This window comes from Mus caroli, unplaced genomic scaffold, assembly GCF_978045245.1.
Source record: "Mus caroli unplaced genomic scaffold, Mus_caroli_1 scaffold_16, whole genome shotgun sequence".
NCBI lineage: Eukaryota > Metazoa > Chordata > Mammalia > Rodentia > Muridae > Mus > Mus caroli.
In genome coordinates this window covers 15,001,650-15,027,772 of record NW_028227271.1, presented here as the reverse complement: position 1 = coordinate 15,027,772, position 26,123 = coordinate 15,001,650, and the positions used below count along the sequence as shown (strand labels likewise).

Genomic DNA, 26,123 nt, shown 5'->3' with positions numbered 1-26,123 from the left:
GCTGCATGTGTTATGACTGTGTGTGTAGTATGTGAGTATGTGTGCTATGGTTGCATGTGTTGTGACTTTGTGTGTGTAGTATGTGAGTATGTGTGCCAAGGTTGCATGTGTCATGACTGTGTGTGTGGTATGTGAGTATGTATGTCAAGGTTGCATGTGTTATGACTATGTGTGTGTAGTATGTGAGTATGTGTGCCATGGTTGCATGTGTTATGACTGTGTGTGTGTGGTATGTGAATATGTGTGTGCCAAGGTTGCATGTGTTGTGACTCTGTGTGTGTAGTAAGTGAGTATGTGTGTGCCATGGTTGCATGTGTTATGACTGTGTGTAGTAAGTGAGTATGTGTGCCATGGTTGCATGTGTTATGACTGTGTGTGTGTGGTATGTGAGTATATGTGCCAAGGTTGCATGTGTTATGACTGTGTGTGTGGTATGTGAGTATATGTGCCAAGGTTGCATGTGTTATGACTGTGTGTGTAGTAAGTGAGTATGTGTGCCATGGTTGCATGTGTTATGACTGTGTGTGTGGTATGTGAGTATATGTGCCAAGGTTGCATGTGTTATGACTGTGTGTGTGTAGTAAGTGAGTATGTGTGTGCCAAGGTTGCATGTGTTATGACTGTGTGTGTATAATATGTGAGTATGTGTGCCAAGGTTGCATGTGTTATGACTGTGTGTGTGTAGTAAGTGAGTATGTGTGTGCCAAGGTTGCATGTGTTATGACTGTGTGTGTATAATATGTGAGTATGTGTGTGCCAAGGTTGCATGTGTTATGACTGTGTGTGTTGTATGTGAGTATATGTGCCAAGGTTGCATGTGTTATGACTGTGTGTGTAGTAAGTGAGTATGTGTGCCATGGTTGCATGTGTTATGACTGTGTGTGTGTGGTATGTGAGTATGTGTGCCAAGGTTGCATGTGTCATGACTGTATGTGTGGTATGTGAGTATGTATGTCAAGGTTGCATGTGTTATGACTATGTGTGTGTAGTATGTGAGTATGTGTGCCATGGTTGCATGTGTTATGACTGTGTGTGTGTGGTATGTGAATATGTGTGTGCCAAGGTTGCATGTGTTGTGACTCTGTGTGTGTAGTAAGTGAGTATGTGTGTGCCATGGTTGCATGTGTTATGACTGTGTGTGTAGTAAGTGAGTATGTGTGCCATGGTTGCATGTGTTATGACTGTGTGTGTGTGGTATGTGAGTATATGTGCCAAGGTTGCATGTGTTATGACTGTGTGTGTGGTATGTGAGTATATGTGCCAAGGTTGCATGTGTTATGACTGTGTGTGTAGTAAGTGAGTATGTGTGCCATGGTTGCATGTGTTATGACTGTGTGTGTGGTATGTGAGTATATGTGCCAAGGTTGCATGTGTTATGACTGTGTGTGTGTAGTAAGTGAGTATGTGTGTGCCAAGGTTGCATGTGTTATGACTGTGTGTGTATAATATGTGAGTATGTGTGCCAAGGTTGCATGTGTTATGACTGTGTGTGTGTAGTAAGTGAGTATGTGTGTGCCAAGGTTGCATGTGTTATGACTGTGTGTGTATAATATGTGAGTATGTGTGTGCCAAGGTTGCATGTGTTATGACTGTGTGTGTGGTATGTGAGTATATGTGCCAAGGTTGCATGTGTCATGACTGTGTGTGTGTAGTATGTGAGTATGTGTGCCAAGGTTGCATGTGTTATGACTGTGTGTGTGTGGTATGTGAGTATATGTGCCAAGGTTGCATGTGTTATGACTGTGTGTGTATAATATGTGAGTATGTGTGTGCCATGGTTGCATGTGTTATGACTGTGTGTGTGTGGTATGTGAGTATATGTGTGCCAAGGTTGCATGTGTTATGACTGTGTGTGTGTAGTATGTGAGTATGTGTGTGCCATGGTTGCATGTATTATGACTGTGTTTGTATAATATGTGAGTATGTGTGTGCCATGGTTGCATGTGTTATGACTGTGTGTGTATAATATGTGAGTATGTGTGTGCCATGGTTGCATGTGTTATGACTGTGTGTGTATAGTATGTGAGTATGTGTGTGCCATGGTTGCATGTGTTATGACTGTGTGTGTATAGTATGTGAGTATGTGTGTGCCATGGTTGCATGTGTTATGACTGTGTGTGTGTAGTTTGTGAGTATGTGAACCATGGTTGCATGTGTTGTGACTGTGTGTGTAGTTTGTGAATATGTGAACCATGGTTGCATGTGTTATGACTGTGTGTATGTAGTATGTGAGTGTGTGTGCCATGGTGTGCATATGGAAGTGATAGGACAAGTTCATGAGGTCAGCTTTCTCCTTCCACTTTTAAGTGGGTTCAGGAGAAGCAGGTCACCTGGCTTGTGTAGCAAGTGACTTACCTGCTAAGTCGTCTCACTGGTCCCTGGAATGCTCTTATAATGAAAGAGTGTTGTTGGATCTTGTCAAATGCTTTTTCTGCATCAATTCAAATGGTTATTTTATTTTCATTGATCTGTGGTATGTTATATTGATTGGTTTTTCAGATGTTAAAAATAACTGCATTTTTAGAATAAATTCTGAGTGATGTACAATGTACATTCTTTTCATGTGTGTGATTTGCTTTTGTTGAGGATCTTGCACATTTATGAAGAGCTATTTATAAATGCCAGGTTTTCCTTCTTTTCTCCTTTTCTTTTCTTTCTCTTCTTTCCTCCCTTCTCTCCCTCTTTCCTTTTCTTCATTTCTGTTCTAGGGTCAAACCTTGTATATGCTTGACAGTGCTGTTTTGGTTTTGGTGTTTTGAGACAGGCTATCACTCTGTAGTTCAGGCTGGCCTGAAACTCAGCTGTCCTCTTATCTCAGCCTTCAAGTACTGGAATTAAAAGACTTGAGCAAAATACTATATAAATATCTATACAGTCATTTTTGGCTATATTGGAAATTGATGCCAGGGCCTTTTGTGTGCCATTGAGCTACATTCTCAGCCAGATTTTTTCCCCTTGAGACAGAGTCTCATTCTATGGCTCTGGCTGGCCTGAAGTCACAAGGATCCTTGTCAGCCTCTGGACTAGTGAGATTTCAGGTGTGAGTCCTGGTGCTCAGCTCCTGGCCTCCTTTTGAGCTGAGGTTTTGCTCAGGTTGATTTTGGGATCCTCCTGCATCAGCTTCCTGAAAGCTGGGATGTACTTATTTAGAGATGTGTTCTCCTGTAAGCCCAGGCTGACACTAGGCTCTTGGCAGAGAATGGCCTTGACCTTCCTAACTTGGATCCTTCTGCTGTTACTGTTTGAGTGCTGGGCTTACAGCATGACTGTGCTTCATTTATGCTGGGCAAGCATTCTTTCAACTGATGTATATTCTTAGACCCTACCTGTTTTCTTTGAAAGATTCTTTTGCTGGCTGTAGAAATCCTGTTTGACAACTTTTTTCCCCCCCAAGACAGGGTTTCTCTGTGTATCCCTGGCTGTCCTGGAACTCACTTTGTAGACCAGGCTGGCCTCGAACTCAGAAATCCGCCTGCCTCTGCCTCCTGAGTGCTGGGATTAAAAGTGTGCGCCACCACACCCAGCTCCAATTTTTTAAAAAAAGAATTATTTATGTATAGACACTGTAGCTGTCTTCAGACATTCAGAAGAGGGCCTGGGATCCCATTACAGAGGACTGTGAGCTGGGAATTGAACTCAGGACCTCTGACGAGCAGTCAGTGCTCTTAACTGCCAATCCATTGCTCTAGCCTCCCCTCCCCTCCCTCCAATTTTTGTTTTTTTAACTGCTGGTATTGAACTGGGTCCCTTGTGCAGTGTAAGCATGTACTGTATCACTGAGCTACATCCCCAATAAGAATGTTGAGTTTTAGCTTGGCGCATGCCTTTAATCTCAGCACTTGGGAGGCAGAGGTAGGTGAATTTTTGAGTTCAAGGCCAGCCTGGTCTACAGAGTGAGTTCCAGGACAGCCAGGGATACACAGAGAAACCCTGTCTTGAAAAAAACCAAAAAACCAAAAGAAAGAACAAAAACAAAAAAACCCCAGCCGGGCGTGGTGGCGCATGCCTTTAATCCCAGCACTCGGGAGGCAGAGGCAGGCGGATTTCTGAGTTCGAGGCCAGCCTGGTCTACAAAGTGAGTTCCAGGACAGCCAGGGCTACACAGAGAAACCCTGTCTCAAAAAACCAAAAAAAAAAAAAAAAAAAACAAAAAAAAAAACAAAAAAAAAAAACCCCAATAAGGATGTTGAGGTTTGGGCTGGCAAGATGTTTTAGCAGCTTAAAGTGCCTGTCATGCAAGCTTGACTACTGAGTTAGATCCTCGGAACCCACCAAACATGGAAGAAAAGAAGATTCCACAAAGTTGCCTTCTGACCTCCACACAGACCCGCATGTCTGCCTGCACTCTCTCTCTCTCTCTCTCTCTCTCTCTCTCTCTCTCTCTCTCTCTCTCTCTCACACACACACACACACACACACACACACACACTACTATTACAATTTTTAAAAAAGAATGTTGAATTTTGTTTGGTTAGGCTATTAAATTATGGGGACAGCACCTTAATACCATCAAGACTTGATTGTGACCTTTGTCAGGATGGGTCTTTTTGGTTTGAACATAAGTTTTAGGTACCAGTCATTAGTCATGGTTTTTATAAATCGTGACCCTTCTGTATTGAAATGGAAAATTCCTCTAATTGGCAGTTCTGACTTGGATTCCCAATATCGTCTCCTCAGTTCTGGATAGCTTTTCCCGTGGGGCAGCTGCTCTCGGAGTCAAACATATAGTATGTTCCACCTCTCACCCACCCATAGCCACAGCAACTGCTTTCTGCTTTGTTCTTTGCAGTCTCATCTGTTGTCCCGTATGGGGATTTGGAGAGAAGTTTAATGCTAACCTAGGATTTCTTTATTTGTTAGACTTTCTTTTTGTTCATTCTGAACTCTGTGTGTGTGTGCATGTGTGTGCATGTGTGAGAAGACAGACCTAAAAAGGCCAGAGGCCAGATTCCCCAGGAGCTGGGATTACAGGTAAGCTGTTAGGTGTAGGTGGTCCTGGGAACTGAACTCAGAGGAGAGGAGGCATTAACACGAGAGACCTTTTGCTGTGAATTAAGGGAATAAGGATATTAGAAAGATAAGGAAAGACTGAAAGGATTAAGGTGTTTTATGATTTATGCTACTGTGTGACAACCCACTCTAGTGATTAGTGGCTTAAAACAAGATTATTTTTCGGTTATGAGTCCAGGTTGGTTGTTGGTAGTGTGTGCCGAGCGCAGGATTCTCTTCTCTCTTCTCCACAAAGCCATCTTGGTTTACTCGTAGGCCTGGCTCAGCTGGATGTTTATGCCTCTCTCCAGGGTTTTACCATCATTAGGGCGGCCTGAGGAAGCTTCTTCACATTTAGTCAATGAACTCAAAGGCATTGAGTGAAGCTGTGAAGCCTCTTGGGGATCAGGCTCTGGCACCCGTCTTGTTAACTTTGTTGGTTAGGGTGGGTTTTAAGAGCTGCTGAGCATGAAGGGAAAGCGAAGAAACTTTGACTCTTTATTTTTAGATAGGGTCTGACTAGCCTGTGCTAATGTCAGAAGTGCTATATTGTTCAGGCTATCTCAAATCCGTGGCAGTCCTCCTGTCTAGTCTCTGGAGTGTTAGGATTACAAGTGTTGAGGGTATGAGCCAGTGTTCCAGGCTTAGACTTCACCTCTAGAGGCCAGAGCTGTCTGTGTTTAAGCTTACTGCCATCATTATAAGAGAGGGAAACCAGCTTCCTAACGAGAGATTAAGAATCCAGGCTACATTAAATGATTACTTAATTGAGGTTTGTGGTTATTTAGAATGAGTAAGGGCCAGCTAGATTATTCACAGAAGCCTTCTCTGACCAGTGCTTCCCCTATCAGCCTTCCTCACCCATGACTAAAGACAGTTACTGACGTTTACTATGGGTTTACAGTGCTGGGCATATGTTGGGCACTTTATATAAATTACATATTTTGGTTTGTTTTTAGAGTGTGTGTGTTTTCTAGATACAATTCTACTCCAAACCTAGGCTGGCCTGTAACACAATGTGTAACTCAGACTGGCCTTGAAGTCATGCTAATTCTCCTGCCTCTGCCTCCTGAGTGCTAAGATTTCACACTTGGCTCCAGGTTATTTTGTGAGGTATATACTGTCATGTTCTAAATCATGTATTAGAGGGCACAGACACAAAACTGAGGACTTGAAGAACCTAGGAATGGCTGACGGCACAATCCATGTTTTCTCAAGAAGGTAGCCATATTCTAGTACATTTAATAAAAGGAAGAGAAGTCTTCAAAGGAAGTGTAAAAGAAACGACCAAGATGGCGACCTTCTACTTTTGGCCTGTGAATGGAAGTCGCAGCAGACAGCACTGAGTGGTGCTGAGCTTTGAGTGACTGGCCGCCTCAGTGCCCACGCATAGCAAAGTCCATACAGCGCTGGGCTTGGCGATGCTTCTCCTCATGGTGGCTGAGATGGTCCTAAAGTCTGAGTTCCTTGGCTTAGTTCCTGTGCTGCTGTTTGCGGTTTAGCTTTGCCTACTGCCCCACTTCCCTCCCTGGTGCCTTTTAGTGTCGTGTTGTGGCACTTTTGGTTTTAACTTTTATTTTATTATTTTGAGGCAGGCTGACCTTGAACTCATAGAGTCAATCCGACTCTGTTTCCCAAGTGTTGGAATTAAAGGCATGTGCTACCCCCAAGCCCCCAAATCACTCTTTTGACTGGTTGGTGATAGCACACTTCTTTAATTCCAGCATTCAGGGGGCACAGGCAGGGCACAACTCTGTGAGTTTGAGGCCAGCCTGGTCCACAGAGTGAGTTCCAGGATAGCCAGGGCTATACAGAGAAACCCTGTCTCAAAAATCAAACAGGGCTGGAGAGATGGCACAGAAGTTAAGAGCACTGAGTGCTCTTCCAGAGGTCCTGAGTTCAATACCCAGCAACCACATGGTGGCTCACAACCATCTGTAATGGGAACGGATGCCCTCTGCTGGTGTGTTTGAAGACAGCTACAGTGTACTCATATACATAAAATAAATAAATCCTAAAACAGACAGACAAACAAAGCCTGTACACCATGCCTAGCCTGTAGCAATTTTTTTGTATTGTTGTTGTTATTATTATTACTACTACTTATTTGAAACAGAGTCTCACTGTGGAGCCTTAGTAGCCTGGAACTCACTGTATAAACCAGGCTGGCCTGGAACTCACAGAGATCTGGTACCCTTTGTCTCCAGAGTGCTGGGATTAAAGGCATGTTCTACCATGCCTGGCTGTTGTTATTGTTACTTTTAATTAAGTGTATATGTTTGTGGCTCTGTGTGTGTGTGTGTCTGTGCCTGAGAGTGCAGGTGCATTTGGAGGCTGGAGGCATCAGGTTCCACTGGAGCTGGAGTTATAGGCTGTCAGCTGCGCTAGGAACAGAATTCAAATCCTCTGCAAAAGCAGTGGTAGTGTTTTTTTTTTTTTTTTTTTTTGGTTTTTTTTTTTTTTTTTTGGTTTTTTTTTTTTTTTTTTTGGTTTTTCGAGACAGGGTTTCTTTGTATAGCCTTGGCTGTCCTGGAACTCACTATGTAGACCAGGCTGGCTTCGAACTCAGAAATCCACCTGCCTTTGCCTCCCGAGTGCTGGGATTGAAAAAGTAGGCCACCACCGCCCTGCATGCACTAGTGTTTTGCCTGCATGTATATCTGTGTGAGGGTGTCAGATCTTAGAGTTACAACTTTGAGCTGTTATGTGGATGCTGGGAAGTGAACGCAGGTCCTCTGGAAGATCAGTCAGAGCTATCTCTCCAGCCCCAGTTATGTGTTCTTAACCATGGAGATATCTCTCTAACCCGGGTAATGTTTTTTTTCCCCCAAATTTGTCTTTAGCTGTTTTCCCCTAAGAGCAGCTACAGTGTGCCCTCTCCTGCTAGCCCTTAGCCAAAGGTTCCCATTCTGGTTCTGAATGAACAATGCTGTACTGAGAATAAGCAGAGTGTGGCAACTCTGTCCCTAGTGAGTAGGTTAGTATGATGTGTCTGTGGTTCTCTGTCATTGCTTGGGGGTGACTGGTGGCATAACATCTCTGTGTTCTGGAACTGTGTGCTCTTTTCTATTACACATTCACCAGCCATTTTCCTAAGACTGCCAACTTGATCAGTGACAGAGACTGGTCTGTAGACTGGGTATTCTGTTATAGCCTGGCCTGCTTAATACCAGTTCTATGGCTGGTTGGGGTCATTGTTTGATTTCATGATGAGCCAAGTCTCTCAATTCCAGTCCTGAGAATGTGTCTTCATAATGTTGGGCAGCTCTGTCCTTAACTGGAAGAACTGCCAGTTAAGAGTTAAGGTTTTACTTTTTATCGTGCCTCCATCCTATCTAACAGATAAGATGCTCCTGTGAAAACCAGGGGACACTGAGAGCCTGGCAGAGCCCTTGATGTTTGGGGACTTAGTGTTGAAGTTACCTTTCCGAGACTCTGCTGGCATGTAGACTACTCTCTTGAGAGTTAGAAGACCCAGGAGCGAGCAACCACACGCAAACCAAGCCTAGGACAGCACTGGGTGCTGCCAGCTGCCGGGCGCTTAGTCCTCACTCTGAAGCACAAGGCAGGTGCCGTCCCTCTAAGTCTTCATGTTGTCCTTAAACTTGGGTGGGATAGGAGCACACAGGTAGGCAGGGTTATGGATGGAGTGCACCCCCATTATACATTCAAGCCCTAACCCCCAGACTAATCATATTTGGAGGTGAGTCTTTAAGAGATGACTAAGCTAGATGAAGACATGAGGATGGGACTCTCAAATTTGGATTAGCTAAGATGGCAGCCATCTGTACTAGGACTAGAACCTACCAGCTCCTTGATTTTGACTTCTACTAGATTATAAAATATGAGAAATAACCACTGTTCTAATGCCCCAACCTATGTGTTTTAACAAGTTGAGCTAAGACACCAGTCAGTGGAGGACTTAAAGTCTAGTGAGCTGAGATCAAAGGCTAGGCAGGAAAACATGATGGCAGAAAAGGGTGTTTTTGTTTGTTTGCTTGCTTGTTTTTTTTTTTTTTTTTTTTGAGACAGGGTTCCTCTGTGTAGCCCTGGCTGTCCTAGAACTCACTCTGTAGACCAGGCTGGCCTCGAACTCAGAAATCCGCTGCCTCTGCCTCCCGAGTGCTGGAATTAAAGGCATGCACCACCACTGCCTGGTTACTGGCAGAAAAGTCATCCACAGTCCTGTTGGCTTCAGAGTGCATCCTGCACAGCACTGGCCTGAACAGGGCTAAAAGTGAAAGTGGTTACACCAATGGGGATGTGGAGCCAGATGTGGGGCTCATACCTGTGGTCCCAGCAGACGGAAGTAGAAAATTCTGCTAGTTTAGATCCAGCCTGGGTTATATTGTGAGTTCTTGGCCAGTCTAGGATATAGTGAAAACAAACAACATCAACAAATAGAAGATTTGGAGATTATGCTGGGCATGGTAGTGCCCACCTTTAATCCTGGCACTCTGGAAGCAGAGGCAGGCAGCTCTCCATGAGTTTCAGGCTAGCCAGGGCTACACAGTAAGTAGTTTGTACCCAAACTAAAAATAAACAAAAACTTTGGAGATTTAAAAGATATATCAGCTGGGTGGCAGTGGTGTATGCCTTTAATTCCAGCACTATGGAGACAGAGGCAAGCAGAATTCTGTGAGTTCGAGCCCAGCCTGGTCTATAATGTGAGCTTCAGGATAGCCAAAGCCACACAAAGAAACCTGGTCTTGAAATACCTCCTCCAAAAAACCAAACCAAACCAAATTAAACCAAAGCAAACCAACAACAAAACAACCGTTCCCCTGTTGATTGTCTTCTACATGGTGTTTCTGTAGGTGAGCATCTATCTTGTCCAGCAGCCTCATCCTGCCTGTCTTCTCCATCCAGCTTCCTTCCTTCTGCTTACACTCTTTTTTTTTTTTGGTTTTTCGAGACAGGGTTTCTCTGTATAGCCCTGGCTGTCCTGGAACTCACTTTGTAGACCAGGCTGGCCTCGAACTCAGAAATCCGCCTGCCTCTGCCTCCCAAGTGCTGGGATTAAAGGCGTGCGCCACCACGCCCGGCTCTGCTTACACTCTTATGTTCTTGCTCTTCTAGAGTGACTGTTCTAGAACCCCGTGTAGAGCAATGAGGGAGTGAAGAAAGGATAGATACTGGAGCCAGGTAGGTTGTGTGCACCAACTACCAATCTGGGGGAGTTTGGCATGTTTATTTTGTACAGCACAGTGGGGAAGAGTTAGACAGGAGATATCTGTAAGAGATACAGATGCCCGAGACTTCAGGCTGTAAACATCTGGGAAACGAGAAGTTCCATTGCTAGGGTTTTTTGTACATACTGGTCAGTTGTTTGTAAACAGAGGAACTTGGACCAGAAGCCAGCTTTGCCTCTCTTAGCTGACACAGAGGAAGGCTTTTCCAACTTCCCATGAATCCTAGGCCTTGGTCCCTGACATGGCAGGCTCATATCAAACAATCCCTCAGAGCTGTTCAGGGTCCTCTGTTCCCTACACTGCCCCGTGCTAAAAGGGCTCTGTGTTGCAGTCCTTGCTTTAGGAAGTGACAGGAGGATCAGCAGTTGGGTGGCTGGCACGTTTTCATTGCCACAGTGAGAAAGGTTTGCATCACAGAGGTCTAGAATTGTAGGATGCTCACTTTTGACTGGAGCTGGTATCCCCGTTTTCCCTTTCTCTTTTTCGTGTCTGGAGTTAGTCTACACTGTGCTGTGCTTGCTCCTGGACAAATACGCAGACAAATTTGTTCCTCGGGCAGTTCTCCATATGCTTTATGAGGATTTTAAGTTTTAACTTAATTAATTTATTTGTGGAGATAAGTCTTCACTTTGTAGATCTATGCCTCGGCCTCCCAAGTGTTGGGATTAAAGCTGAGCATCACTATTCCTCGCTCGATTTTAATTTTATTTTTAATTATGTGTATGTCTGCACATGAATGATAATGTTATTGGAGGCCAGAAGCATCAAATCCTCTGGAATTGGACTTACAGGTTGTTGCGAGTCACTCGGCGCCACTCAGTGTAGAGGCTGTCAACCAAACATGAGTCTTTTGCAAGACCAGTATTTCCTCTTAATAGTTGAGGCCTCTCCTACCCCAAACTCTGTCCGACACACTTGCAGACATAGGCATGCACACACACACACACACACACACTTCTAGTGTAATTTATTTTTGAGATAAAGACCATGGTTGACCTAGGCTTACTTGTAGATTAGGTTGGCCTGAACACAGAGATCGACCTACCTCTGCCTCCCATGTACTGGGATTAAAAACTTGAACTACGGGGGCTGGTGAGATGGCTCAGTGGGTAAGAGCACCCGACTGCTCTTCCGAAGGTCCAGAGTTCAAATCCCAGCAACCACATGGTGGCTCACAACCATCCATAACGAGATCTGACTCCCTCTTCTGGAGTGTCTGAAGACAGCTACAGTGTACTTACATATAATCAATAAATAAATCTTTAAAAAAAAAAAAAAACTTGAACTACTACCACACCTGACTGGCAGGTCTTTAAAAAACAAATAAAAAAAATAGCACAAGGCTTCTAATTTAAAATTCTGGGCTAGAGAGTTGGCTCAATGGTTAAGAGCACTGACTGCTCTTCCAGAGGTCCTGAGTTCAATTCCTAGCAGCCACATGGTGGCTCACAACCATTTATGAGGGCATCCGATGCCCTTTTCTGGCATGCAGGTGTACATGCAGCAGAGCACTCACTCATTAGATAGACAGACAGACATACATACAGATAGATAGAAATAGAATATTGGACTGGGCATGTACCTTAATGTCAGCATTTGGGAAGCAGATGCAGGAAGTTCTCTGTGAGTTCAGGACAGTCAGTACTATATATAGAGAAAGACCCTGTCTCAATAAACAAACGTAAATAAACAAAATAAAATCTCTTAAACATTTTTATTTATCGTGTATGTGCGGGGCAGGTTGAGGGGGAGTATTTGCATGACATTCATACAGTTGGACAACTTTTTGGAGTTGTTGGGTTTTTTTTTTTTTTTTTTAAAGATTTATTTATTTATTATATGTAAGTACACTGTAGCTGTCTTCAGACACTCCAGAAGAGGGCGTCAGATCTCGTTACGGATGGTTGTGAGCCACCATGTGGTTGCTGGGATTTGAACTCCGGACCTTCGGAAGAGCAGTCGGGTGCTCTTACCCACTGAGCCATCTCACCAGCCCGGGTTTTTTTTTTTTAAGGATTTTATTTATTTAATGCATATGAGTACACTGTAGCTGTCTGCAGATCTGTTACAGATGGTTGCAAGCCACCATGTGATTGCTGGGATTTGAACTCAGGACCTCTGGAAGAGCAGTCAATGTTCTTACCCACTGAGCCATCTCTCCAGCCCCCTGTAGTTGTTATTTTTTTTTCCATCTGCTTTTTTTCTTTCTTTCTTTTTTTCAAGATGGGCTTACCATGTGTCCCTGGATACATAGCTTGGAATTTGTTCTGTAGATCAGGCTGGCCTCAAATTCACAGTGATCCCACCCTGCTCCCCAACTTTTGCTTCCTAAGTGCTGGACTAAAGACCTGCATCCCCATGCCCAGCCTCTGTCCATCTGCCTTTATGTGGCTTCTAGGGATAGAACTCAGTTTGCCAGGCTTGACAGTAAATACCTTTTAGCCACTGAGCTGTCCTGGCCCGACTACATTCAAATTCTATAGCTACTTAACCCTTAGTTAGTTTTGTAAGTAATAAAATAAAAGATAATGGCATGTATTTAAAGACCTTTGTGTATTACTATTCTAAAGTGTTTACATTATTATTATTACTATTATAATTTTTTTTTTTTTTTGAGACAGGGTAGCCCTGGCTGTCCTGGAACTTGCTTTGTAGCCAAGGTTGGCCTGGAACTCACAGAGATCCACCTGCCTTTGGATTTCCTATTGAATACTGAGTACTGTTCCACCGTTCATTTATGCACATGTTCTTTGGTGTTGGGGTTGTATGCATGCTGTATCCATGCTAAGCATATGCTTTTCCACTGAGCTACATTCCTCAGTGCCTGGGTCTTATTTTGTCTATTCTTTCGGCTGTTGATGCACACTGCAGTTGTTTCTGCTTTTTGTCTTTTGTCTTTCAGTCAGGTTTTTTTTTCTTTTTTTGAGATAAGATCATTTCACTTTTTTAATTTTTTAGTTGACACACAGGACAATTTTACCTTGTTTATATTCATGTTCCATTACTTTCCCATGTCCTCCTTCCTGCTGGTCTCCTTCTTCCTCCCATATAGTATCCTCTTTTACTCTCACACCTTTATGTGTGTGCATATATGTATTAAATACATAAATGTCTAGATTCTATGAGGAATCTCTCCGTGACAGGGTCTTGGTATGTAGACCAGTCTGGCCTTGAGCTCCTAGAGATCTGCCTGGTGAGTGCTGAGATTACAGGTGTGTGCCAGTTTGCCCAGCTGCTTTTATTTTATTAATGTACATGCAATTCTACATATTTTTACTGCAGTCCTTGGAGTTACTCATGTCTTTGAGGAATGTGTATTGTTTGAGGTAGCTAAAGAGCACAGTTTATAGTGCTTTTCTTCTACAAGTTGAGAGGAATTATCAGTTAGCTTGTGCTCAGATGTGTCCTGTTGTTTCCAGGGAGTACCATGGCCATGGCAACTCTTATAAAAGAGAACATTTGACTGGGCTGGCTTATAGTCTCAGGGGTTTAGTCCATCATCATCATGGTGGGGAGCATGGTACCACTCAAGTCAGGCATGGTGCTAGAGAAGTAGCTGAGAACAGTCAGGCATGGTGCTAGAGAAGTAGCTGAGAACAGTCAGGCATGGTGCTAGAGAAGTAGCTGAGAACAGTCAGGCATGGTGCTAGAGAAGTAGCTGAGAACAGTCAGGCATGGTGCTAGAGAAGTAGCTGAGAACAGTCAGGCATGGTGCTAGAGAAGTAGCTGAGAACAGTCAGGCATGGTGCTAGAGAAGTAGCTGAGAACAGTCAGGCATGGTGCTAGAGAAGTAGCTGAGAACAGTCAGGCATGGTGCTAGAGAAGTAGCTGAGAACAGTCAGGCATGGTGCTAGAGAAGTAGCTGAGAACAGTCAGGCATGGTGCTAGAGAAGTAGCTGAGAACTTTACATTCTGATCTGCAGGCAGCAGAGAGACAGGGACACTGGGCCTGGCATGGGATATTGAAACCGCAAAGTCCAAAGCTGGATGTAGTGTTGCAGGCCCTTAATCCCAGCACTTGGGAGGCAGAAACAGGCAGATCTCTGTAAGGTTGAGGCCAGCTTTGTCTACACACTGAGTTCTAGAACAGCCAGAGCTCTATAGTGAGACCCTGTCTTGGAAAAAAACCCCAAAACCCAAAAACAAAGAACAAACAAACAAATGAAGGAACAAAAGAAAGAAAAGAAAGAAACCTCTAATGAATGAACAGATGAAAGAAAAGAAAAGAAAAGAAGAGAAAAGAAAAGAAAAGAAAAGAAAAGAAAAGAAAAGAACCTCAAAGTCCACCTCCAGTAACACACCTACTCCAGAAAGGGCTCCTCCTACTGCTCCCGAGTAGTTCACCAGCCGGTGCTTACATGCAAGTATATGTTCTCATTCAACCACCACACTGGGGATATGCATTTGTTAATGGAGTTCCAGCACTGTTATGAAACTGGAAACTTCCTTGCAGTCTTTCTCATGCCCGCAGGTTCTTTTTATTTTTTTAAATTGTACATGGTTACCAAAAGCCACTTTCATGCAAGTCTATTAATATTCTTTGAGCACATTCTCTCTATCCTCTGCTGCAATTTTCTTTTCGAAATTTCCTCACTCCCCTCTGTCCCTCCAGACAATCTTGTTTCTATGTATGTTTCTATGTTCAGGAGCTACAAGGAAAAGAAAACATGCAACATTGTCTCTCTTAGACTGACTTAGTTCATTTAATACGGGTATCTCCAGATGCAAAAGAAACAAAACAAGTCTTCTAGTGTTGCCCAGGCTGGCCTTTAACTCTTGGCCTCCAGAGATCCTTTTTCCCCAGTCCCCTGAGTACGTGATACTGTAATCACGCTCACGTGATACTGTAATCACGCTCACAGCACCCATTGTCTGTGGATTGTTTGGGGTGCCGTTCTAGCCACTGACCCAGTTAGTCAAATAGAATGGATTCATATTAATACTAAATTGTTTTTTTTTTTTTTTCCAGACAGGGTCTCACTGTGTAGCCTTGGCTGTCCTGGAAGTCTTTCTGAAGACCAGGCTGGCCTTGAACTTAGAGAGATCTGCCTGCCTCTGCCTCCTGAGTACTGAGATCAAAGGTGTATACCAGCACCGCCAAGGCAATACTAAATTTTTGTAGAATAAGTAGCATGAATTTTTTAGTTCCATAATTATGAAATGTTCTGGTGATTTGGATACTAACTAAAGGTAGTGTGTCAGTTTTATGTCAGTGTGACCAGATAATGTCACCAGATAATGTGACCAGCTGAGCAGAACAAAACAAGGGTGGAAAGATGACTCTGGCTCACAGTCAGTTTCCGAGGCTTTGATCTATCATGTCAGGTATGGTGAACAAAAAGTGGTTCCATTGTGCTGCTAAGGAAACGGGGAAAAAGTGGTTCCATTCTGCTGCTAAGGAAATGGGGGGTGGGGGGGGCTATACTCGCTTGCTTCTTTCTCCCCCCACCCCCGCCTCTGTTTTTTTTTTCCCAGACATAATTTCTCTGTGTAGCCCTGGCTGTCCTGGAACTCACTCCATAGACCAGGCTGGCCAGAGATGCAGAGATCCACCTGCCTCTGCCTCCCAAGTGCTGGAATTAAAGGTGTGCGCCACCACTGCCTGGCTTCATTTTCTCCTTTTATTCCATTTGTACTCCCAGTGTAAGAATCGGTGCTGCCTATTCCAGTGTAGGTCTTAATACACTTCATTAATGTTCTCTAAAAACACACTCAGACACAACCAGAGTGTGTCTTACTAACCCTGACCACTACAGGTCTATCCTTTATCAACTTGCTAGGCAAACACATCTCCTTAAACTGTAATATTCCACTTTTGACTCCCAAAAGTCTTATGTTGATAGTATAATGCAAATCTATCTCTAAGAGGTCTGGTAGTTTTTTTTTTTTTTTTTTTTTTTTTTTTTGGTTTTTTCGAGACAGGGTTTCTCTGTGTAGCCCTGGCTGTCCTGGAGCTCACTTTGTAGACCAGGCTGGCCTCGAACTCATTGTAATCCTCCTGCCTCAGTCTTGCCAGTGCTGGGAATACCTATATGAGACAGCACATTTGGTTCCTGGAGTCTCCATTGAATCTTGGCCTTACCTTTACAGAGTTAAGCATCACTCTCTGCACGGCCTTTCTTTGGGGATCCAGACCCTACTACACATTGCCTGGCCTTCCAGACTTTTCTTTGAAACGAGAATGGAAGCCTCAGTAATTTTATGCCTTAGAGTTTCTATAGCTATGATAGAACACTGTGACCAAACGCAATATGGGGAGGAAAGGTTTTATTTTGTTTACACTTCTGCCTTATAGTTCATCACTGGACACAGGGCAAGAACCTGGTAGGCGGCAGGAGCTGCTGATATAGAGGTTATGCAGTGGTGCTGCTTCTGGCTTGCTCGGCCTGTTTTGTTTTGTTTTGTTTTGTTTTTAATAGCATTCAGACTACCAGCCCTGAGCATCATATGGGCAGTGCCCAGTCTGCCACCAGCTTGGTCAGTAGCTGGTACCCCTTGGACCATGGGTGCAGTGTTCTCTGAGTGCTTAGATGGCTGAATGTGAGGAGACACTTTCCTAAGAGCCTGAGCATGAGTCGGATTCACTAGAGCTGTCTTTCAAAAGACATAAAAGCTTTCTGCCTCAACTAAAGTGGGAGCGGTAGGTTCCTATTGTCCTGATGCCAAATACTTGGCTTCTTTCTAAGCACCTCTGCCTTTTCAGCAGCCACGCTTCCCCAGGCCCCCACTTTCCATGGGGTGCTTTGCTGAGCAAGTGGAAAGCTTTCAGGCCTTTCTTCTGCCGTGTGTCTGCTCATACTCATGCTGTGAGCTTCTCTAGATGCAGCCACTAATATCCATGCTTCAGCCTGAATGCCAGCATGCAGTGAGTTTCCTGTGCTAGGTAATTATCTAATTCATCACTTTTTTGAGATCATGGTTTTGCCCTCTTCAGGTTCCTTTCTGATCCTACTTATCCAACTTAATGGTTTTGTTTTTTTCTGTCTCTTTTCAAAGAAACAAAGAAGAAACAAAAACAAACAAACAAAATCAAGAAATACAACTCCTTCTACAAAACAAAGATAAAAAATAATCAAGCAAAAGAACAATAAGACAAAAAAATATTCAAAGCAAAATGAAGCAATAAGTCCACAGGGAAGAGCTAGGGAGGCTGGGATCTGCACCGAGAGGCAGAGTCCCCAGTGAGTGGAGATGGCAGGAGGAGGGAGATCTTGTAGGTAGGCTGCTACAGGACTAAGACTAACCCCCCCACACACACCACACCCCTGAAAGATCAGCAGTGGGGACAGACAGGAAGGAGAGTGAAAATTGCCTTTCATTGTACCAGCCCAGCATGTCACTGGGAATCCCTGGTAAAAAGAGTTTTTGAGGACTGCTGGCTGACATAAAGGAGTGGAGATAGGCCAGAAGGGAAAGCTGGATCTGAACCAAGAGGCAGAGTCCTCAGGAAATGAGTTGGGTGGAGGGGCCTCTGGTGAGAGGCTGTGGTAGTATAAAGAGGAAGTCTGGAGAGACAGGAATGAAAGGGCTTGGGAGACCCCGGGCCTGCACCAGAAGCTAGTTGTTCACCTTTAACTTAAGCCTTCAAGGAGCTAGAGGGATTGCTCAGTGGTTAGGAATTCTGGCTCCTTATCCAGAGGTCCCAGATTAAACTCACAGCACCTACCTGGTGGCTCACAGCCATTTATAATTCTAGTTCCAGGGCATCCAATCCCCAGGCACACATTCAGGCAAAACACCCATGCATATTAAAAACAAACAAACAAATAAACAAATAAATAAACCCAGCCTCCACACAGTCTCTCTTCACTGACAGAATATAGACGAATTTTCCCCCCACAATGTAATACAAGTGGCCTCTAATCCAGTTCCTAATATAGATGTTGCTCCTATATAAAACTGCTCTTTCTTTCCCACACCCCTGTCAGTATTCTGTTCTTCTGAGATCCCAGCAGAATTACATAGAAATCTCAACTTATAGCATCCTAAAGTCTTTCTAATGTGTTTCTCCAAGCTGTTCCAAATACCTCCAACAATCACACGAGCTCTGGAGGCTTAAGAACCTCATTGTGGCTGGGTGTGGTGGCACACACTTTTAATCCCAGCATGTGGACGGCAGTTAGATCTCTGAGTATGAGGCCAGCCTGGTCTACTTAGTGAATGTCAGGCTAGCCAAGGCCTCACTGTGATACCCTGTCTTAAAACCAAAACAATGGGGCTGGAGAGATAGCTCAGTGGTTAAGAGCACTGACTGCTCATCTAAAGGTCATGAGTTCAATTCCCAGCAACCATATGGTGGCTCACAACCATCTGTAATGAGGTCTGAAGCCCTCTTCTGGGGTGTCTGAAGATAGCTACAGTGTACTTACATATGATAAATAAATCTTTAAAAAAAAAAAAAAAAAAAAAAAAACCAAAACAAAATAACAATAAAACCCTACACTGTGAATCTGGATATGGTGGGGCATGCCTTTAATTCAGCACAGGGAGGCAGAGAGAGAACTTTCTGTAAGGCCACCTTGGTCTACATAGTCCCTTCAGGCCTGCCAGGGCTACATAAACTGTCTTTAAACAAACAAACAAACAAAAAACAAACCTCAAAGTACAAAGAACCCTATTGTTTAGTCTTGACAGTGCCTACTCCCCCCCCCCAGTCATTTTAATTTAAATGAGTATTTTGCTTATATGTGTATGTCTGTATGTGTGCATGTTGGATGACTGTGGTGACCAGAAGACGGCATCTGATCCCCTAGAACTGGAGAATGGGTGTAGGAATTAAACCCAGATCCTCTGAAGAGAATCCAGTGCTTATAACAGCAGACCACAGTTCCAGCCCCCACTCGTGTGTTGGTTTTACATTTCTGTGACAAAATACCCATATAAACAACTTAAGAGAAGATTATTTTGTTTCATAGGCTGAGTAGTCTTACTCTTTCATAGTGGGGAGACCATGGCAGAGCAGAACAGCTCACGTCATGGGAACCAGGAAGGATAGAAAAGAATGAGGGGAAGGAGGGAAGGAGAGAAAAAGACAAAGAAACAGATAGAAAGCTCTTAGCTAGCCTCTTTTTTTTTTTTTTCTGTTATTCTTTTTTCAGGCCCTCAGCGTATTAGATGGTATCAACAATACATCCAAGGCAGATCTTTCCACCATGATCAATCATCTCTTGGATGCCTTCAGATCACCCGGAGGTGCTTTATAGCTTCCTAGGTGCTTCCTAGTCCCATCAAGATGACAGCCACAATAATGGCTCTTCATTTCTTTTTTTTTCTTTTTGGTCTGACATTTTCGTTAGTGTGATAACATTGTCAGCTACTTGCCAGGATCTAGAATCACATGGGAAATGGTCATGTCTGCAGGAGACTATTCTGATTGCAGTGACTGAGGTGGGAAGACTTGCCCACTGTGGGCGGCGCCATTCTGTGGGCAGACCTTAGACTGTGTGAGGGAGAGTGAGAGGAGACGGTGGGATGAGTACAGGTGGCTTTTGACTGCTTGCCCCAGTCCCTTCTGAAGGGCCTGGAACTGAGAGCTAAACCAGCCCTTCCTTACTCTTGCATTTTATCACAGAATCAGGAAAAGAAATTAAGATGCAAGATTAACTCTATAAAAGAAAATTAAATACTTTTTCTTTTATTTTCAGGTAAACCAGCCAAAACTATTCCCTGAATGAAAACACCTTTTTTTTTTTTTTAAAGTTGCATATATACAAAAGAAAAAACCCAAATGCTTTTTATTTTGCCTGAATGCAAGATTTAAACAAGGTATTGCAATAGAAGGTAAGGTAATCTTTTCAATTAAATTATAGTTTATTGTACACGTTACTCAAATATATTTTATAGATAGACATTTGTAGGTCAGATGATAGGATCTCACTATGTAACCAAAACTGGTTTGTTGTTTTTGGTCTTAAGACAGGGTTTCACTGTGTTGCCTGTTGTGGAACTAGCTCTTTAAATCAGATGGGCCTTGAACTCACCGAGCTATATCTGCCTCTTGTCTCCCAAGTGCTGGGATTAAAGGTGTACACCACCCCAACCCCACCCCCAACCCCACCCCCAGCTGCTAAAACTGTTCTTAAATTTAAGATTCTCCTGCCTCTGTGTCCTGAATGCTGAGATTACAGCTGAACATCACAACACCTGGTTAATGTAATTTCTTGCCAGCATTTTGTTGTATTAGACATTAAGATAAAACCCAAAGGGTGAGAGAGAAGAGAGGACACTGAGCATTATGGCGGCTCTGTTCTGCTCTGTACTGAAGAACAAAGCATGCTCTGGGCATTGCTTCCTTTTCTGTCACTGTGATAAAAAAGTTCCACTTTTCAAAAACAAAGACCCAGGTCCACAGATTTAAGGAGCATGTTTTATCCCAACTGATAGGAACTGAAAAGGAAAAGGGCTGGCAGCATGGTTTGATTGGTAATAGTTCTTACTCCAGGAGCCGGATGACCTCAGTTGGATCCCTGGAATCCAAGTTGGAGGGAGAGAATTGACCCCCAAAAGTTGGTTTTTGGTCTCTAGATATGTGCCATGGCATATATACGCCTGTACTGACAAACATTACACATGCACAATAATGATAAAGCTTATTTGTTTATTCTTTAAATTGAGGCAAACTCTGTCTATGTAGCCCTGGCAGTCCTGGAACTCACTATAGACCATGCTGGCCTTGAATTCACAGTTACCTGCCTCTGCATGGGCCACCACTATACTTGTAATTGATAAATTGTAAAAAGTTAAAATACAAAAAAGTAAGAGCAGATTTGTGGCTGGGTCGATGATCAGTTGCAGTTTAGATTCTAATTCTCTCTTGGCAACAGTCTCTACCACAGAGTGTTCTGTTGGACTCTTTCATGGAACTGTAGCATCATATGGGCGACACTTGTGTTTGAATCCTATCCTCTGTCTTCCGATTCTGTCACCCTGGGAAATAAAGAAGCAGAACTTGAGGCTCCTTTCATTCATTCACTGCTGGGTAAGCATGTAGGAGGTTTGGCCGTATCTTGTTCTTTACAGTCTGGAAGGAATCTCAAGGACAGTAGTCAGAGCGGGAAGACCATCCTGCTGTGTGGATGTACTAAGTCCAAAGCTGCCTTATGGACAAGGATGCTCTCAGTAGTAACCAGCCAGTCATCAATGGATAGTTAAGCATCTCTATGGAAGACAGGGTGTAGAGACCAGGCATAGTGTTTGACACCTGTAATCCCAGGATTTGAAAATCTGAGGTAAGATTATCACCATAAACTGGGCGTGGTGGCTCACGCCTTTAATCCCAGCACTCGGGAGGCAGAGGCAGGAGGATTTCTGAGTTCGAGGCCAGCCTGGTCTACAAAGTGAGTTCCAGGACAGCCAGGGCTATACAGAGAAACCCTGTCTCAAAAACACCAACAAAAAAAAAAAAAAAGAAAAAAGAAAAAAGATGATCACCATAAGTTTAAGACCAGCTTGTATACTTAGACTCTTACTTCTATTAAAACAAAACAAAACAAAACAATAAAGTTTGAAAAAGAAATATTCAACAATTGGGCCTACAAGATGGCTTATCAACTAAAGGCACTGGTGAATTTAAACAGATTAAACATATTTAAGACAATTAGTGAATTTAATAAGTATTTGAAAAATTATTCAGAAGTTGAACTGAGAGATGGGAAATAGAAGCTGAGATTCAGTAACACCAGAGGCTACAATACAAGGGTGGCACGTGGACAGTGGGATCCCACTGTGAAAATGAGAAGATGGAGCATTATCAATCTTACACTTTCCAAAACCTTGTAAGACTGAAGTCCATATAGACTTAAGAAGTGTGCTGCACACTTATCCTCTTAGTTAACAGTATTAATCACCACACCGTCCTCCCACTTCTAGGTTTTAAAAAAGTTTTATTTATTTTCTGTATATGAGTGTTTTACCTGCATATATGTCTGTACTATTCGTATTCCTGGTGCCTTCAGATGTCAGAAGAGGACAAGGATATAAGATGCCCCAGAGCTAGAGTTACAGACTGTTGTGAGCCACCATGTGGGTGCTAGAACTCAAACCCAGGTCCTCTGCGAGAACAGCTCGTGCTCTCTTAACCCCTGAGCCGTCTCCTCAGCTTCTGTCTCTAGAACCGTGTCCTTGTTGCTCGTTCTTTGAGGTAGGGTCTTTCTAAGCAGCTCTGGCTCTTCTGGAACTTGCTTGCTATATAGACCAGGTGAACCTTGAACTCACAGAGAGCCACCTGCCTCTGCCTTCCAAATGCTGTGATTAAGGTTATGCCACTTCTAAAATTTTATCATCTAAAATGTTATACTGGAGCTAGGCATGGTAGTGTACTCTTAACCTTTCAAGAGGCTGAAGTGGGAGGATTGTTTGAGCCCAAGAGGTTTAAGATCAGTCTGGGCACCATAGTGAGGCTATATCTCAAACAAATAAAACAAGCAACACAAAACCCACCAAGTTGTTAATTGGATCATAGAATGCAACCTTTTGGAAATGATCTACTTTGCCCAGTAATAATTTTCTAGACACTTAGTTTTTTTTCCACTCACCAGTATTTCCTTTGTGGAGCTGGGAATATAACTCAGTTGGCAGAGTGCTTGCCTGATGTGAATGAAAGCCCTGGACTTGAGCCCCATTCAGCAGCAGGAGGCAGAGGTGGAAAGACTAGGAGGTCAAGGTGGCTCTCAGCTGCCTAGCAGGTTTGCAGGTATTCTGGCAAACAGGACACTCTGGCTCAAAAACAAAGTTTTCCCAATCATAAAACACTTAGTTCACTTACATGAACTTATTAACACATAGGTGCTTGGAGTTGTACATAAAAGTTTCATATGACATGAAACTAGTTATTTCCTTGTTAACTGTTTCTATAGCATATGCATGTTAGGCAAGAAAATAAGGAAAGATTCATGAATTTTTATATCTTCCTAGCATGGGGCCATGTTAGTCTAGCTTAGTATGTGTATTACCAAAGTGAGCATAGATAGGCCTTTTTGTTACCCCATTTTCCTTACTATGTTGGTACTACGTGTTGTGCTATAGCCTGCATTTTGAAGGCTGTCCAGGTAGATCCCAGCCTTCCTCACCCCCCTTTTTGGTTAGCATACAAGGACATTAACTTCATTATGTGAGTCTAACTTTGTTGTTTTGTGGGTTTGTTTTATTTGATACAGGGTCTCACTATGTGGCCCTGGCTGTCCTAGAACTCACTCTGTACACCAGGCTAGCGTCAAGCTCAGAGAGCTCTGCTTGTCTCTGTCTCCTGAGTCCTGAGATTAACAGTGTGCTCTGATGCTATCTGATGCTATTCTAGCTTTTGACTGTTACAAATTAAACTGCTGTCAACATTTATGTGAAGGATTTTGTGTGAATTTAAGTTTTTGTTTCCCTAGGATCAATGTCCAGGGCCAAGGCAGTTTTATTTGTATGGATTTCTGTTTACTGCTGCATTATAGAGGTTGCAGAATCCCTTAAGGTTTGTATGTTTATCATGCTTGGATCTTTTCTTTCTTACCTGTATAAAACAGTGCCTCTTATTTTTTTTTTTTTTTTTTTGCTGTAAAGTTATTTATCAAATATTAACAGTGAATCTCAGCTTTTGGTTTATATTTGCCCACTGTATGTTTCAGTTGTCCTATTTCTGCCTCTCTCAGTTTTTAAAGTATATATTGTTTGTTTGTTTGAAACAAGGTCTCTCTGTGTGTCCCTGGCTGTTGTAGAACTCACTCTGAGGTTCAGGCTGCTTGAACTCACATAGATCTGCCTTCCTCTGCCTCCCAAGTGCTGGGACCAAAAGTGTGTGCCATGACACCTGGCTAAAGTATATTGTTTATAGTAAACATTGTTGGAATTTTTATATCCAGTCCAAGAGACTTTTACTTTGGTAAGTTTATCGCGTGTGTGCTCACTGATGTTATTAGTGCTGGTTCCTGTCATTTTAGTTAATGTTTTCTACTTACTGATTCTTTAGTTTTGTTTTCATTTCTTCTTTCCTAGTTTTGTTGACAAGATTATGGGAGGTGTTTCATTTTGGCCTTTGCTTTTGTTTGTTTTATTGCTGTTTTCTTAGTTATGTATTCCCATTGTCATGGATATTAAGAGATTTAGTAATAGGTGTAATCCCAGTTGTGTGGCTTTTATCTGTTCTCTTTCCACTGTGACATAGCTATAACATAGCTATAACTGTATAACTATATAACATAACTATAACATGCCATAGCAACAGGAAGAGAACTGCCTATTTAGTAATTCTGGCCACATGAATGGCTATTTCCAAAGAATGAATGTTTAGTTGATAGAGTAATAAATTGCTATTGGGTGTGGTAGTTTGCATCTGAAATCCTAGACTTTTGTGGATGCTGAAGCAGAAGAATTTTGAGTTTGAGGCCAACTTTAGCTATACTGGATAAACCAATCTTAAAAAAAAAAAAGACCAAAACCAAACAAAATATAGATTACTTGAGTTAAACTTGGCGGGCCAGATGTTACTGTTGTGCTGTTTTTACGTCATGCAGATTGTGTTGTCTTGTCTCTTTCCCTTATCTCTATCTCTTCCTGAGACAAGCTCTCTGTATGTAGCCTTGTTTGGGCTAGAACTGGCCATGAGGATTAGGCTAGTATCAGACTAACAGAAACCTGCCTGCCTGTAGTCCTGGCTGTCCTAAAACTCACTGTACAGACCAGGCTGACCTTGAACTCAGAGATCTGCCTATCTCTGCCTCCCAAGTACTGGGATTAAAGGCATGCAGCACCATTGCCGAGCTCAGGCCCATAGTTAGTTTTATGTCACCTAAGCTAGAGGCATTTGGGAAGAGGGAGCCTCAATTCAGAAAATGCTTCCACCAGATTGGCCTGTAGGCCAATCATTTTTTTGATTGATGTGGGAGGGCCCAGCTCATTGTGGGCTGGTAGTCCTGGGTGCTATAAGAAAACAGGTTGAGCAAGCCATGAGGAGCAAGACACCACTAAAGTGTTCCAGCAAAGGCTTCATCTTCAGTTCCTGTCCTTGAGTTCTTGCCCTACCTTCCTTCAGTGATGGAGTATGATGTGGAAGTATAATCGAGATAAACCCTGTTCACTCTGGTTTGCATATGATCATGGTGTTTTGTCACAGCAATAGAAATCCTAACTAAGATGGATTTGTACCTGGCCATGGGGTATTGCAGTGACAGTCCTGACCATGTGTTTTTGGGAGATTTATGATAGCAATTAAACTTTGGGTTGTGTACTGGATGGTTTTGTTTATCAACTTGAAACAAGTTAGAGTCATCAGAGAGAAAGGAACCTCAACTGAGAAAATGCCTCTATGAGATCCAGTTGTAGGGGATTTTCTTAACTAGTAATCAATAGGGAAGGGCCCAGCTTATGGTGGGTGGTGTCCTGAGTTCTATAAAAAAGCAGGCTGAAGGCCGGGCGTGGTGGCTCACGCCTTTAATCCCAGCACTAGGGAGGCAGAGGCAGGCGGTTTTCTGAGTTCGAGGCCAGCTTGGTCTACAATGAAAGTGAGTTCCAGGACAGCCAGGGCTACAAGAAAGAAAAAAAAAAAGAAAGAAAGCAGGCTGAGCAAGCCATGGAAACAGGCCAGTAAGCAACATCCCCATGCAGTAAGCAACATCCCCATGCAGTAAGCATCCCCCCCCCCCCCCATGGCCTCTGTGCTAGCTCCCTCCTCTAGGTTCTCCCTTCCTCCAGTGAGGACTATGATCTGGACCGGTAAGACAAGCCCTTTCCTCTCCAACTCACTTGTTGGTCATGGCGTTTTGTCACAGCAATAGGACCCTAAGACAGGCTGGAAAGGCTGTTGAGTGCTCAGTGCTCCGTGGGCTGTTCTCTAGGGACTCAAAAGGTAATGCTGAGAGGTCTGCTGGTGACGAGGCCTGGCTTGTGACGTTTCAGAGGGAAGCAGAGACTCAAGGCCACTTATGTGATATTTTGGATTAAGAATCTATGGTTCTGGTCAGC

The 26,123-nt window shown here is 43.3% G+C and overlaps 1 protein-coding gene across 12 annotated transcripts in view; it reads left to right on the top strand.

Moving 5' to 3' along the window:
• Ppp6r2 (protein phosphatase 6 regulatory subunit 2) overlaps positions 1 to 26,123 on the top strand; it is a 71,187-nt gene that overhangs the window by 7,446 nt on the left and 37,618 nt on the right. For 5 of the 12 annotated variants that reach the window (XM_085831976.1, XM_029470004.2, XM_085831977.1 and 2 more), the window contains exons 2-6: positions 10,069 to 10,134; positions 19,280 to 19,392; positions 19,826 to 19,961; positions 21,005 to 21,159; positions 23,555 to 23,637. The gene's annotated coding sequence lies outside the window, so the exon portion shown is untranslated. Of the gene's footprint in view, positions 1 to 10,068; positions 10,135 to 19,279; positions 19,569 to 19,825; positions 19,962 to 21,004; positions 21,160 to 23,554; positions 23,638 to 26,123 lie in introns of all 12 variants that reach the window. The other 7 variants (XM_085831970.1, XM_085831969.1, XM_085831971.1 and 4 more) reach the window with 7 other exon arrangements.